This window comes from Athene noctua, chromosome 1 (genome assembly GCF_965140245.1).
Source record: "Athene noctua chromosome 1, bAthNoc1.hap1.1, whole genome shotgun sequence".
Lineage (NCBI taxonomy): Eukaryota > Metazoa > Chordata > Aves > Strigiformes > Strigidae > Athene > Athene noctua.
The window spans coordinates 202,984,432-202,999,738 of NC_134037.1; positions in this window are offsets into that span (position 1 = coordinate 202,984,432).

The following is a 15,307-nucleotide window of genomic DNA, read 5'->3' on the forward strand; positions in this document are numbered from 1 at the left end:
ATACTACTAGTTATGATTAGGGCTTATGAATTCATCAGAAAAGCAAAGTAAAACAAATTGAGATGTGTAAGTATAGTGATATAAACATTTATTTTTTTTTTTTTCTCTGAGGTGACTCGAAGGAAATGATTACACTTTGTGGTCATTTAGGCTTTTACCACTTAACATTTCAAAGATGTTAACTAGTAAGTGTTAAGACCAACACAGTTGATATTCTACTTGTGATGTTAAACTAGTTGACAGAACTAAGCACTTCACCAAGTGCTTAACAACTTTTGTTTCATCTGACATGGTAAAAAGAGAGATTGAAGATTTGAGAACATAATGCTTTAATAGATTTTGGTTTTGTCTAAAAGTTACAATTCAGTTTAGTCTCCTTTGCCTAGGGCATTAAGATACCCCAGAAAACATAGGTGCTAGTGCAGATGCTGTACAGGAATGGGAGCCTCTATCTAATTTTACTATTTTCCTTGTACTCATTCATATTCCAAACCCAGTACCCAAATCTTACGTCTACATACTCTTTCTCACCAGAAGCATGCACACACATGCAATTACTCATGCAGGTAATTTTTTAATGGTTTTCAGCTTCCTGAATACGTTCTCCTTTTATATGGATGCCAGCTCTTTTGCAATACAACTGAATAAGAATTTACATATTTTTCCTGTAATAGACTGATTTTTCTTTTCTGGGGAGGTTGAAGACTGTGTTGACAGGACTGCTGACAATATAGCCCTTAAGTTAAAGAATCATAGAATAGTTTGGATTGGAAGGGACCTTTAAAGGTCATCTGTCCAACAGCCTTTGCAATGAGCAGGGACAAACACAATGTTGTGAATGAAATTTCTGCTGCTTCTATAGTTCAATTTAAGAAGAAAAGTCTGTAATTTCCAGAAGCTGGATCTGTTATTTCAGATATCAGAAGTGTTTCTCCTGTCCCCTCCCTATCTTCCAGGGAAAATTGGTCAATAAACTTTGCCTTAAAACCCTAAGAAAAAAGAAAAATATCGCCACCTTCTCCAATTGGGTAATATTATCTGCTCTTCAGAATGAAGGCAGGCATTCAAAAGTGAAACTAATAAAATAGTAACTAAAGATTCATATGCAAAGATCGCAGAAAATCATAAGTGATTAAAAGATTCCATGTATTCCTATCACATACTGGTAATTGCTGCTGTAAATAAAAGAAATTGAATTGCTGGCTTGCCTATAAATTAAGAAAGTAAGTGTGCTGATATTTAAATAATAACACTTTGGTGCCTGTTAATCTAATTTGTTATTGTGGAAGGAAGGAACGAAGAAAAAACTTTTCACACAGAGATCTGTAATGGCATACTTTGCTTGAAACATAGCAAACTATATTTTTGCTACTCTGTCTGAACTTGTATCTGCAATTTCTCCTGCTTTACCTTCATCTATGACAAATGTGCTATATTCCTGAGATATTTGATAAAAGTCAGTCTAGCTCTACTTCTAACTATCAACTAGCTGTTCTTTTCTTTTTGACCAACGCCTTCCACCAAAGTTTGCCCTGTTTCCAGAAGTCAGAAGAGGAATAGATAGAGTGTCTTCTGTTTCTTTGTTGCCTCATCACACATGCTGGTCAAAAGACCTTTAGCTACTTGCATTGAATGAATTTATAAGCAGTTGTTTTCCAATGTAATCAACTGACTGGATGCTAAGTCTTTCATTCTACATTGATTAGACCACTCTACAATAATACCTGAAAAACAAGAGACCAGAATATATATGTGTGTGTGTGTGGTTTTTTTGGTTTTGTTTTTCTTTTTTAGTTTGGTTTGATTTGGGTTTTGGGTAGGGGGATTTTTTGTGGGTTTTTTTTTTTTTTAAATTGATTGGAAAACTTCATAAGTTTTCTGTAAGTTTTCCTCATTTATAGGAGGAGGGGTACTGAGGGAATGAAGATACAAAACATGTATTATCATTCAAGAAAATGAAGACACAATATGGTTAATTAAAAATAGTAAATTAAATACTTAGCAGAGATGTAATCACATTCTCATTTCTGAAGCATCGAGCTGATCAAAACACCCCTATATTTTGAAATTCAAAAGCCAATTAATGCTGTAAGTCAACACAGCTTCATTTTTCTATGGGTACTTCTACCTGATCAAGTCAGTCTGTCTCTCATGTGCTTCACTCTAATGGGAAAACAGGTCTTTAGATGTTCTAGTGTCTGTGGGAGTTGTTAAGCCTTACCTCTGAGAGACTGAAGTGCTTTTGAATCGGTATTTGCTTGAATCCTGCTGTGTTGGAACACAGGTTCCTTGAATCTACCTCTGCACTACTGTGTAGATATGTTCTACAATATTTTAAGCCATGGTTTCAATTCAGCAAAGTACAATGGTACCTTTTACTCTTTTAACGTAAATCTTAGAGACTTACACTCTACAGAAAATGTAAAGAAATGAAGGACTGGGTAGAACTTCTCAGATGTGAAAATCAAAATAAATAAACAACTGAAAATTAACTGTGTGAATTTACAATTTCCTATTTTAAGAAACAGTCATTTAGAGACAGAATTTTTTGTTCATATTTTAGATGAACATGAATGCACTATCATATATTAATTAATATAATATTCAAATAATGATTACAAATATAAACACTTCTAATGATGTTTAGTAGTTTTTTAATCTACACTACATACTTGTCAAAGTCCAGTCTATTGTTGACATATCAGTGAATGTAATTTATTATGACATGATCCTTACTTTAGTTTACTTTTGGTTCTAACCACAACGCATTGGAACGTCTTTAAAAAGTGAAATAAAGTAGGTAATATAACATTTAATTAATTATATTAATTAAATAATTATTTAATTGAATAATTATTTAATTAAATAATTAATAATTAATGTAAAATTTTATCAAGAAATTAGATGCATCACTAAAAAACTATGAGTTGTATTGCATGTTATTCACGTGTGCGGGAGAACATTATAAAAGGTCTTACTTTGTTACAATAAATGGGCACTGCTTGATCATATTGGTTCGTATGCGTGTTCATCTCTCCCACAATCATTAGCTCAAAAAAGTAGATTTCATAAGGAGAACCATCTGAAAAAATAGAATATCATACTTATTGCCTCATTTAAATTCCTGTTAACTCTGACAATGGGTTTTTCCATATCATAGAAATCTTGTCTTGACTAAGAAATACATTAGATGTAACACTATCATCTTTTGCTTTATTCAATGATGACCAAAAAGGTCTCATCTAGAATGTTCCCTAATCCATCCTTCATATATTACATGCATCCCTAGTTATCACAGAAACCCATCCACTTTTTTGTGTTGACTCAAACCCCTAAATCAGTAGCATGATAAAACTGGGCCCTCATGTCTTCTGAGGCTTTGGTGTTGCTGATGCTTCTTTCAAGGCTTAATTTCCTGTGTCTTGAGCCATTTCATCTACTTTTATACTTAAAGTGAAATTAAGGAACTGGAAGTGCTTTTAATGAACAAAATTATCTTTTTTTTTTTTTTTTGAGGTGTCTATACAGCCAACAATATGGATCCTCTGGTCTCCATGATGTTTTCTATTGTGCTTCCCAGAGTTATACCTGAGAGCCTTTAGGTGCAGTCAGTGCAGACCATGAATTACGACAGCTGGATGTCATGAAAAATGGTTAACATTTGGAACAATTTTTAGCATATTTCCCTAAGAAAACAGAGATATACATCTACTTTGTCTCCCTTAGCCATTACTCTTAATAGGTGGCTCTGGCTGATTTGAACCAAATATGACAGAGGGTCTGAAGTCTCAAAAGTATGAAGTTCCTACAAGTTTTTGTGAAAAACAGTGTCTATCTAAATGGAAAACAAAAAATCCTTTCAATTCCCTCAACAAGCAGAGAAAATTAGGCTATTACTAATCTCCATTTTGCTTGACACTGTGCAGCTAATAAGCACTGTGTAGCTAAATAGCCCTAAGTTATCCACAGAACAGTCAGCCTCTTGCCTGTCTAGAAGTCATATAGGATATATGACTAGAGTATGGAGAGGAATTTGAAGTATGATGGACAGTATGAAGTGTATGAGACAAAGCCCAGAAATTCAACACTAGAGAGGCTGGCAAACTAACTGTTGTGGTAGAGCAACTGGGGAATAAGAGCGTTCAGGATAATATAGTGAGACAATAAAACAGTGTGTTGCATTTTTTCATAGCTGATTTATTTTAATGTGAACTAATCTGTGTGTATGATGAAATTATACTATTACTATTCTCAGGCATAGCTGCTGGATGGCTAGTCATTTCTTAGCAATGATTCACTAAATGGCTAATTGTTAGTGGCTAGGTAAAAAGAGTATCTGAATAGGAGATAAGTCTCTGTGGAGATCTACAGGTACATGCATGTGGCAGCAAATTGAGACTGTCTCTTTAACATGCTGAACGTATCAGACATGTGGAATCAGCCTTCTTGCACTGAAACCAAAGTTACCTTGTTGCTAGCAAAAAATTAAATACAATGATTTTCTGGATTCTTTAAAACTGAGATTAAACGATTAACCTAGCTGAGAACACTAGAATAAATAACAAAACACCCACTGGCACTATTTGTTAACGGATAACTCTGGAAAAAAAAAAAAAAAAAAAAAAAGTCATTTCCTTTTGTCTCACATAGTAAAGGCAGAGAAGAGGCTGTAAATGGGCCAGGAAGAGTGAATTGCTCTGCTTCTTGAAGAAATTTACCTGGATATCTGCTGGGACGTGACTGGGAAGATGCTGATGACATTAAGCCTGGAATGGGCACTGACACAGTGATATGAAGATCCTTGAGCACTTCTTCCTGGGCATCCTCCTGCCAGCCAGGTAAACTGCCCCACATCCTCTTACCCCTTCTCCTGGTTATAGAAACAGGTTCGACACATGTGGCATGGTGAGAAAAAGAAGTTTGATTTATTTTCCTGCTTCAGCTACAATGAACAAGCACAGGGCTGTGCAGTAGGTATATCTGGAGAACCTAATTGTGGCATGGTGAGTAAAAGAAGTTTGATTTATTTTCCTGCTTCAACTACAACGAACAAGCACAGGGCTGTGCAGTAGGTATCTTCGGAGAACCTAATTGTATCTCCATACATTATTATCCCCTGTCCTATTTCCTCATTCTCCTTTTCATTGCCATCATACCTCTCTTTCTTTGTCCAAATTATCTCCCATATAAAGAACCTGCCCCTAATTAAGTTTTCCCAGATTTGCTGCATCCATACCAAAATATATTTATCTAGGCAATCTTGACTTTATATGTTATTACTGACAATAACTGTTAATACTGATAACAACTCACTATTGCCAGTTATTATTATTCTGCCCCGCTTCACCAGCTATCTGTAAAGCCATTTTTCAAGCAACTCCCCATTACCCACCTATGACACCCAGCTTTTCATCATGACACTATTACTGACCTCTGTCAGCATGGTTAAGTGCCATGTCCACCAGCAGTTTCTCATGGCATGTCTCCAGCAGCTCCTCACATTCCACTCCACAGCATGACCTCAAGCCAGGGTTAAATCAGCAACCTAGTCATCTCTGTGTAGACCTAACAATCTCATTAAAAACTTTTAAACTTCTTTTGGAAGGCCTTTTGTGCTCTTTGCAATTTTTCATTTTACTGTCAATGATAGAAATCTGCAAGAGGCAGATATTTTACTCTGAGATCCATAAAGTTTTACAGCCATGAAATTTCCAATGATTTTTATTCTACACTAAGAAAAGACAACATATTTTTTCAAATACAACATACAGAGCTTAACTCCAGAACATCAAATAGTTCAGGACATTCCGTTGAAAACATGCTGATAGAGTTTCCAACTCTTGACTAACTGATTAGGTAGTGCTGAAGACTCCACTAAGAAGACTCATATATGAGCAATGTGAGATTTTAATCCTGAGTCCAAAACAGTCTAAAAATGATCTGAAAACGGGGTCTATTATTTGATGAATGGCAAACAGGACTTTCTTCCCCCCCTATTTTGACCGGAATTACTAACACAGATGTCAGAACATTTTAGCTCCAAGATGTATGAAAAGTTTATGGTTTTATAACCAAATCAAAAATTCCTCTAGGAAAAAAAAGACAATTTTTGCAAATTACTGACTATTGCTGCTCACCCATGGCCATACATGAAAGCATCTATTTGTATTTAGTTTATATTTACTTTGAGGAATATAGCTACAAAAACATTGAAATAAAAAAAATAATTGAAATAAAAATATCACGTTTTTGTGGTCTTTGCAATTATGTACTTTTTAATAGGAATTGTAATCACACAATATGAATCCACAAGACAATAATGTTAACTGTAATTAAAAACTAGGCAGAAATCATAGATCTTTATTCTCTGTTTAGACTTAGTTTATTTACCTCTTTTAATTTGTTACACTGTCTGTCACAGACATGGACACAGAATGGGAGAAATTAGAGCTCTTTTATGCTGATATGGATTTTAACAAGTAAACTTTTAAAGTATTTGGGATTTGTGTGTTTGTGTGGTGCATGCACACAAAGCAGTCTCTAACATTCTTTAACTTGTAGGTGAATTTTCCCTGTAACAAGTTTGTGCACCTAAAAATGCAGAAAATGAAGTATCAAAATGCTACTGTCATTGCAGACATTTTTAGACTAAGAACACTGAAATAAACAAGGCAGATATACCACATATCATATGAATTCCAAATACATCTTTCTTGGCAGAAAATCTTTTAAAACACTACAGATATTCAGATAAAATCTGTTGTTGTTGTCCTAAATATATTCCTTTGTTAAAATTATACTTCTAACCCTTTTGGGTATTGACAGCCTATTATTTTTCATATGTGCCATCTTTATCCAAGAAACTGAAAGAACAACTAATTATATCCTTTGCAAATGAGTGTAGCAGAATAGCTTTTGTTCACCAAAATTCTTAAGTCTATTCATCATGAATGCAGAATTCACTAGGATTTTTTTGTTGTTGTTTTTAATGTACAGCCACTTTAGTGGCATGTAAGGTTTGGCATTTGAGTCTAATTGTATACTTTCCTTCGGAGGCTGTAAATTCAGCCAGTCTGCCTAGCTGCATTGCATTTGTACTTAGGCTTTAATTGATCATTTTGGAGAAGGTTTTTGTGTGTTGTTTTTTCGGTGATTGACATTGATGCTATTATTTTTAAAAGTTGCCTGTGTGGTTTTAGTAAGCCTATGGTGGTGAGCAAATAAAATGAAGATCAGTAAATTAAATCTATTAACAAAAGCATAAAGTTTAGGGTGAATGTGGTATATCTAAAAATTTACAACAAATTTACAAAAATAACTGCGTATAAAAGCTTCTTTAACTCATTTGTCTGTGTTACTGAGAAAACAGAAGTAAATTACTTAAGCAGAAAAACAGACATCTGAGCTGGAAGTGGAATATAGGCATGCATGGTATGAAAAAAAAATAATGGAAAAACATAGCTGAAAGAGTCCCAAATCTTCATATTTGAAGATAGTCACATATCTTCAACAGAAATAGTCATTGCAAATATTGGACTTGTCACTCTGTTTATCAGGGCATGTATTTTAAATTGTAGGGTGCCAGTAAAGTTCTTTTGAAAAATTTAAGTTTCAACATGTTTATTAATGATCTGGATGATGGAGCATAGCATACTCTCAGCAATTTTGTTGATACAAAGCTAGGAGGAACGACAGATACGCCAGAGGATTGTGCCACTGTTCAGAAGGACCTCAACAGTCTGGAGAAAGGGCTGACAGGAACCTCATGAAGTTCAACACAGGGAAGTGCAAAGTCCTACACATGTATCTATGTACCCCATGGTGCATGAATAACCCCATGTACCAGGACATGTAGGGGGTTATTAGCTGGTTCCTGATGGACAAGATGTGGACTCTCCATCTTTGAAGATAAAAAACCCCATCTAGACACATCCCTGGACAACTGACTCTAGGTGGCCCTGCTTGAGCAGGACAAAACGGCCTCCAGAGGTCCCTTCCAGCCTCAACATTTCTGTGACTTTGTGATTCTCAGATAATGATATTATGTAGTCTATCTGCTGTATGCTCTCTTAAGAGCTTCAGATTCCTCCATTCTCTCTAAAGCATTCAGAAGAAATGAGTGTAGTTTTCTGGACATTTTTACATAATCAGTGTGAATCTAAAATTAGTTTTGACTTCAATGAGCAAGTCCAGGTGGTGGTTCTCTTTTTGTCAGCAAGAAATTGCCACTGTTGGAAGGATATCTGTGGACTTAGTTGGGACACTGCCAAAAAAGGATGATCTTGTGGAGCATGATCTGTGAACAAATACTTGCTTAGGAGGTATATGTTTTCTACCTTAAGCCAGAAAAAGAGATCTCTTACAATTTGTAATATTTTTCTACAACTTTAAAATGTAATGTATAATTATTGTTTCTTTTGTAATTTTGAATGTTATTTTTTTTCTGTTTAAATTGTTTTTCATTGGCTTTCATATCATTAATCTGCACTAAGCTTTACACTGAAAAAACTGAAAATCTATGACTTTATTATAGGCCTTGGAAGATAATCTGCACTAAGCTTTACACTGAAAAAACTGAAAATCTATGACTTTATTATAGGCCTTGGAAGATACAGTACACTGACATTTTGACAGGTTGCTTGCATACAAATGACTGAAATATTACAAGCATTCTTCATGGTTTTATGTGCTCTCTGATTTATTTATTTTCTTTTAGTAGTACTGATGTTCAATACATACTGAACTGCTTGATATGAAAACCTGTGAAAAGGGGGTACGTGAAGTCGTTTGTCCTGTGCTGTTATTCAAGCTCTGTAAATCAAGCTGTTTATCATCCCTAAAAGCATTGGGTCAAAATGTGTTAGAATCTGTGCTGAACCTGAGGTCAGTGGTGTTCTGAAATAGAGCTTTTAAGTAAAAGAAAGAGAAAACTCTCTTTTCCAATAGGAAGCTATACTTTACATATAGCAAATAAAGGTAAAATTACCTTGTGAAATGCATACTCAGGGTAAATCTACTGCAGAGATTTATATACCACTCTCTAAAAAGTCCAAAAGATCTATTAATTGTAATTATCAGGGCCAAGATACCAGAACAGACAGATAGTAGGTCTCAGCCTGTTGACAAAATTCAATGTTTTTAAGGTGTGTTAGCTTTACTGTGCTACCCCAGTTGGTGGGGAAGAGAACCCATGGTGCCATGTTTATCAAGTGGAAGATCTATTTATCTGCTTAGCTGGCTGGTTTAATGAAAGAAAATACAAATTACAGGTAAAAACAAAACTTCTGAGAAGGTTCTTTCATTTTATTATGTTTATCACGTACATATTTTAGGAAACATATTATCTCCTTCGCACATCTCTTACAAGTCTTAATTCATCTGACCTGTTTTAGATGAACCACATCCAAATATGCTTTGTCTCTCCACGGAGTAAAACAAAAGAATAGAATAACTAACTCACATACAGAGATTTAGACTGGTTTTACTGCTTCATTAGATGTATCTCACAGTGGTCTCCCAATACCTGTACAGACTCACATGTTCTAATCCACAAGTAAAGTCAGTCTAGGAAGTAAATAAATTCTTGTCAAGGCTGTTACCATAAGTAGCAGAAAATATATACAGAGGATACACAGAGATATTTATTTATTATTATCGTAGGATGTAGCCTTTTAATAGGAGGGTTTTAAATTTTTAAAGACCATACAGAGTATAAGTGGTTAAATAAAAAACCACAAACGCAGGATCTATAAAGGAAAAGAACAGGGCATTCAATTTATTTCACATTATTTCTCCAAAAATATATAGAGTAGATGTGGTCTTGTTATATTTTTGAATAAAAATACATTTAAAACTAATATCACCCCTGTATCTTTGACACTAGGTATCACTATTTATAATACACACTAATGATATCTGAAGGACAGAGTGGTAATTAAACCAGATCTTTTTATCAGCTAGAGAGATGGCACTCATTTAGAAAGAAACTGAAAGTAAGGAGAAAATAGTGCTGACTCTTGTACTAAGAAAAAATTATAAGAAAACATTTGCAGTTGTAGGCACCTAAAGTATAATTTATTCTAATCACATTTACCAGAAAGAGTAGCTCAGTTGAGGTTTGCCTACAACAAAATTCCATGAGTTGGTTCAAAAATAGGTGGTAGTATGATATTCATCACATTGCGATGTTGGAAGTAACTCATCTTAAGGGGTTGTGCACAAGAAGCAAATAAAATTTAAGGTATAGAGAAGTTATGCTATGTTTAAACATTTGTTATGCCTTGCCATCCCACTAAATTTTCACTGAAGGCAGATACGGAAAATATTTCCGATGTGCTACGTGGGTGAAAGAGGAGGGAGTTTAATAAACAAAGGAGGCAGAATATAAGGAAAATAGCAAAGATACGGTTAAGGAAGCAAAAGCAAACTTGCCAAGTCTCTTTCATATGTATGTTGTGACATATGAGTTTCTGGTAGGCCTTTTATGATCATATGATTCATCTGGAAGGCATTAACAACTTGACACTATCCTTCTGCCAAATGTTCCGCTTAGCATTTGCTCTTCTCTGACCTCTTTTCCTTAACTTGAATATGATAAAAATTCTAAATACTATTAAAGAATTTGAACAAAGTTGTTGACAAACATAGGAGTAAATCTGCAGATTAAGGAATAGTTACAATTATTTCTTTAATTCTTCATGCAGTTAACACTCATGGATAAAACTGGTAAAAATCCAATCAGAATATTTTAATTATTTAATCTGAAAACTCTTGTATATTTTAAAATTAGTTTTAGTATCAGTTAAACAGACATTTTAATTTGGTCTTCTTTTTTTTTCCTATGAAAGTACATGTGGTTTTCAATTTATATCTTTAAAAAATGAATACATTTTAATAGAAAAGAAATTTTAAGAATAAATATCATTTTCCCTTTTCACTTTTTTATTAGCATAATAATAATAACAACAACAACAATTATTTATCTCAAATGGCTAATTTATATTCCACTAATTTAACAGAGGAGAGTTACAGTAGTTGCCCCTGTGAGAAGCTTCTCCAGAGCTCCCCCGTCTCCAAGTCAGACCTGCCTCTGGCCAAGGCCAAGCCCATTAGCAATGGTGGTTGTGCCTCTGTGATAGCATATTTAAGAAGGGGAAGCTGAGAGGGGGTTGGGGGACTTTGAGGATGAGTTATGAGAAGGACACATATGCTAACACAGAGGTCAGTGAAAGGAAGGAGGAGAAAGGGGGGGAGGTGTGCCAGGGCAGGGGGCCCTCCTGTATCCCATGGTGAGACAGCAGGGCTATCCCACTGCCACCCATGGAGGTCACCGAAAGAGCAGAGATTCACCTGAAACCTGTGGAGGACCCCCAGGACTCTGTGGAAAGAAGAAGCCCCCATGGTTGTAGTTTGGCACTGGGCGGACTGCAACACATGGAGGTGAACCATGCTGGAGTATCCTGAGAAGAATGCACATCGTGGGAAAAACTCATGACAGAGAAAGTTTGTGGAGGACTATTTCCCATGAGAGGGATGCCACATGGAGCAGGTGGAAGAATGAAGAAGAGGGCTTTCCCTGCCCCTTGGAGGACTATGTGCCGGATTGACTATACTTCCCATCCCCTGTCCCTGTGTTTCTGGAGGAGGAGGCAGAGATATCGGGAACAAAGATGAGACCTGGAAGAAGGAAGATGTGGGGGGAGGTGTTTTTAAGATATGTTAATGCTTCTCACTGTCCCATTCTGTTTGTTAAATGTAGTTATCCATTATTGTTAGTGTTTTGAGTTAAACTGATGTCCTTTTTCTTCCCCTAATGAACCTGTCTTTTGCCTGTGACCGTTTAGGGGTAAGCAAGCCCTCTCCTTATCTCCATTTCTGAACCTTTTGATTCATTTTTCTACTTCGCAGCTCTGGGAGTGAAGGTGTGAGTGAATGGCTGCGTGGTGCTCAGTTCTCCTCTGTGCTCAAACCACAACAGAAATGTATCACAGGAGAGAGAGTCAGACTTCAATATCTGAATGTTTTCACATCACAGGAATATCATTCCTCTACATTACTCCAAATTCAAATACAAAAGTAGAAGAAAACCCAGAATGCCTACTATTATGAATCATTAACACAACTGTGTCATTAGAGTTTCAAACATACAAGGTATCACTGTAAAGGGGGAAAATTAGAAGGTAAATCTTAACAGGATCATTAAACCAATCAGTTTTCTATTATTTTAAATTTTTTTTCCTCTATATAAATGGATATAGAGAAACATAAATCACCACTACTGAGCATCCAGAGCTGAGACTGCCTAGAGGTTGAAGGATCACTAGTAAATCAGCTGCAGTACCTACATAAATATCTAAACAATGAATGTGGAAACATTAACAATGTTTAATTTCATGTTAGCACACGGTTAGAAAAGAGTGGATTGTTTGGACAGCACATGACCAGTCCAGAAATATTAGTGAACTCCTGACAACCCTACTATCAAAGTACATAGTTCTGAAAACATGTCTGGATACATGGCCTGTTTTGGCAAAGACACGTTTCAATGTGACATTATGTTCTCTTGTTGCATTTGTTTCCACACATTAAAAGAAAATAAAAAGAAGCAATGGTACCAAAATTACAAAGGATATATTCCGGTAGAAGTGTATATATACATAGGTATTTTGAGTGAAATGAAGTCACTGTTAAAATATCAAAGAATCTGATAGAACCCTTTTCTTGGTATGTGTCTGAATGACACAAACAATGATTGTTCACTCATTCACAAATGAAACAAATATCTACTTTCCCCCAAAACACACTTTAAGTTTCTATGCACATTTATTATGCATGATAATGAGTACATGCTTGTACTCTCCCTCTCCTTTTCCACTTCCTTCCCCCCTTCTCTCTCCCTCCTTCTCTCTATACATATTCCTGCCTGTAAGAAAAAAAATATAATCTGGAAAAACAGTACTTTAGACTCTTTTAAAGCTGTACTGATTCTCTTCTAAGAAATGTACAGTTCTATTTAAATTTAAAAATCCCCACCTCTTTTAAAAATATATTTATTGTGTTTGAAGTACATTTCAAAACCACCAAAAGTAGTCATTTATTTAGGTTCCTCAAAGATTACCATTAAAAAAATATGTCAGGTATTGAATTACTAATTAATAAAAAAAAAAATCCAGGCTTTTTTCAATTGTTTTTACTTTTGAAATATCTGTTGAATGAAGAAGGATTTTTATTTTTTTAAATGATTGTAAGTTTGAAGTAAAAGAACACATTTGTAAGTGATCAGAAACTGTGTCAGGTGGTTAGTCTGGTGAAAAGTAAGGAGTGATGAACAGTGCCTTGGAGAATACTGTGGCAGCGTTGGTCTGGGCAGCGATAGGTATTACCTGTTAAGGAAGTACAAGATTACGGATAGAGAATAAAAATTAGAATGGGTTCCTGATTCTTTCCCTCAAGAGGAAGAGAACTGATTTCCTTTTCAAGAAGAGATGAGGACTCCTCTACTGTTTTTGCTTTTCCTAATCCCTGCAGTGTCAACTCTTTTAGTGCTCCAAGGACCTGCAATTTTCTTTTCACCATTGGAGGACTGCAGTCAAGAGAAGACTTTCTTGATACTTTTTCAGCGTTGTTCCATCTGATGACTAACAAGAGGAAGGCCTTAATTTTGCTCAGAAATTGGAGAAATCAGAACCTGAATTTTCTTCCATTCCATACATATTTTTTTTCAGCTAAGTCTTCTCACCTCCATATTGATGATGTTGAAATGCTAAGTAAGAGGTGTTTCACACAGCAGCTCAAATCCAGATGGTATTGAATTTTATCATGAAAACATTTTGAAATAGCTGTCTATAAATGTGTGTCTTGATAAATTTTGTGTTATCATGGAAGAAACATAATATTTATAACTGAAGCAATTCAAGAGACTACTACCACTGTGAAATTTTTGAAATATTTCTTGCTACCAAACTAAGATTTTCTGAGCTCTCTATCTAGCTTGTGGAAGGGAATATATTTTTATGACAGTCGATTGAGGACATCTGTATTTATCTCTTGCTTGAACTTGCCTTCTACAAGCAATTCTTTCTCTGTTGACAAGAACTGATGTAACTTTGACACCTACTGTAGATAGTGTGAATGTTTTGCAAAATGTCAAGCATATCCTTAATTTTGTGACTGATGGACTTGAATGGGTTATGTTTGATCACGGGCCTGTTCTTAACTGAAATATACATACTCTTAGCTGGGTGAAAAATTATCTGAATGGCCAGGCCCAAAGTGTAGTGGTGAATGGTGTTAAATCCAGTTAGTGGCAAGTCACAACTGTTGTTCCTCAGGGCTCGGTTTTGGGGCCACTCCTGTTTAACATCTTTATTGATGATCTAGACGAGGGGATTGAGTGCACCCTCAGTCAGTTTGCAGATGACACCAAGTTGGGTGGGAGTGTTGATCTGCTCGAGGGTAGGGAGGCTCTGCAGAGAGACCTGGACAGGCTGGAGCCATGGGCTGAGCCCAACTGGAGGAGTTTCAATGAGGCCAAATGCCGGGGGCTGCCCTTGGGCCACAACAACCCCCAGCAGCGCTACAGGCTTGGGAAGAATGGCAGGAAAGTTGCCTGGTGGAAAAGGACCTGGTGGTGCTGGTCAACAGGCAGCTGACTATGAGCTGCCAAGAAGTCCAATAGAATCCTGGCTTGTATCAGAAATAGTGTGGCCAGCAGGACTAGGGAAGTGATTGTCCCCCTGTACTCAGGAATGCTGAGGCCGCACTTTAAATACTGTGTTCAGTTTTGGGGCCCTCACTACAAAGAGACTGAGGTGGTGGAGCATGTCCAGAGAAGGGCAATGAAACTGGTGAAGGGTCTAGAGCACCAGTCTTATAAGGAGCAGCTTGAGGGAACTGGAGTTGTTTAGCCTGGAGAAAAGGAGGCTGAGGCAAGATTTTCTTGCTCTCTACAACTACCTGAAAGGAGGTCATAGCGAGGTGAGTTTTGGTCTCTTCTCCAAGGTAACAAGCAATAGGATGATAGGAAACAGCCTTAAGCTTCACTGAGGGAGGTTTAGATTTGATATTAGGAAAATAATCTTCACTGAAAGAGTTGTGAAGAATTGGAACAGGCTGCCCAGGGAAGTGGTGGAGTCACCATCCCTGGAGGTATTTAAGACATGTAGATGTGACGCTTAGGGACATGATTTAGTGGTGGACTTGGTAATGTTATGTTTACAGTTGAACACAATGATCTTAAAGGTTTTTTCTAACAAATTATTCTATGATTTTATATCACAGTCTCAGACTTGAGCCTAGCTTCTCTGGG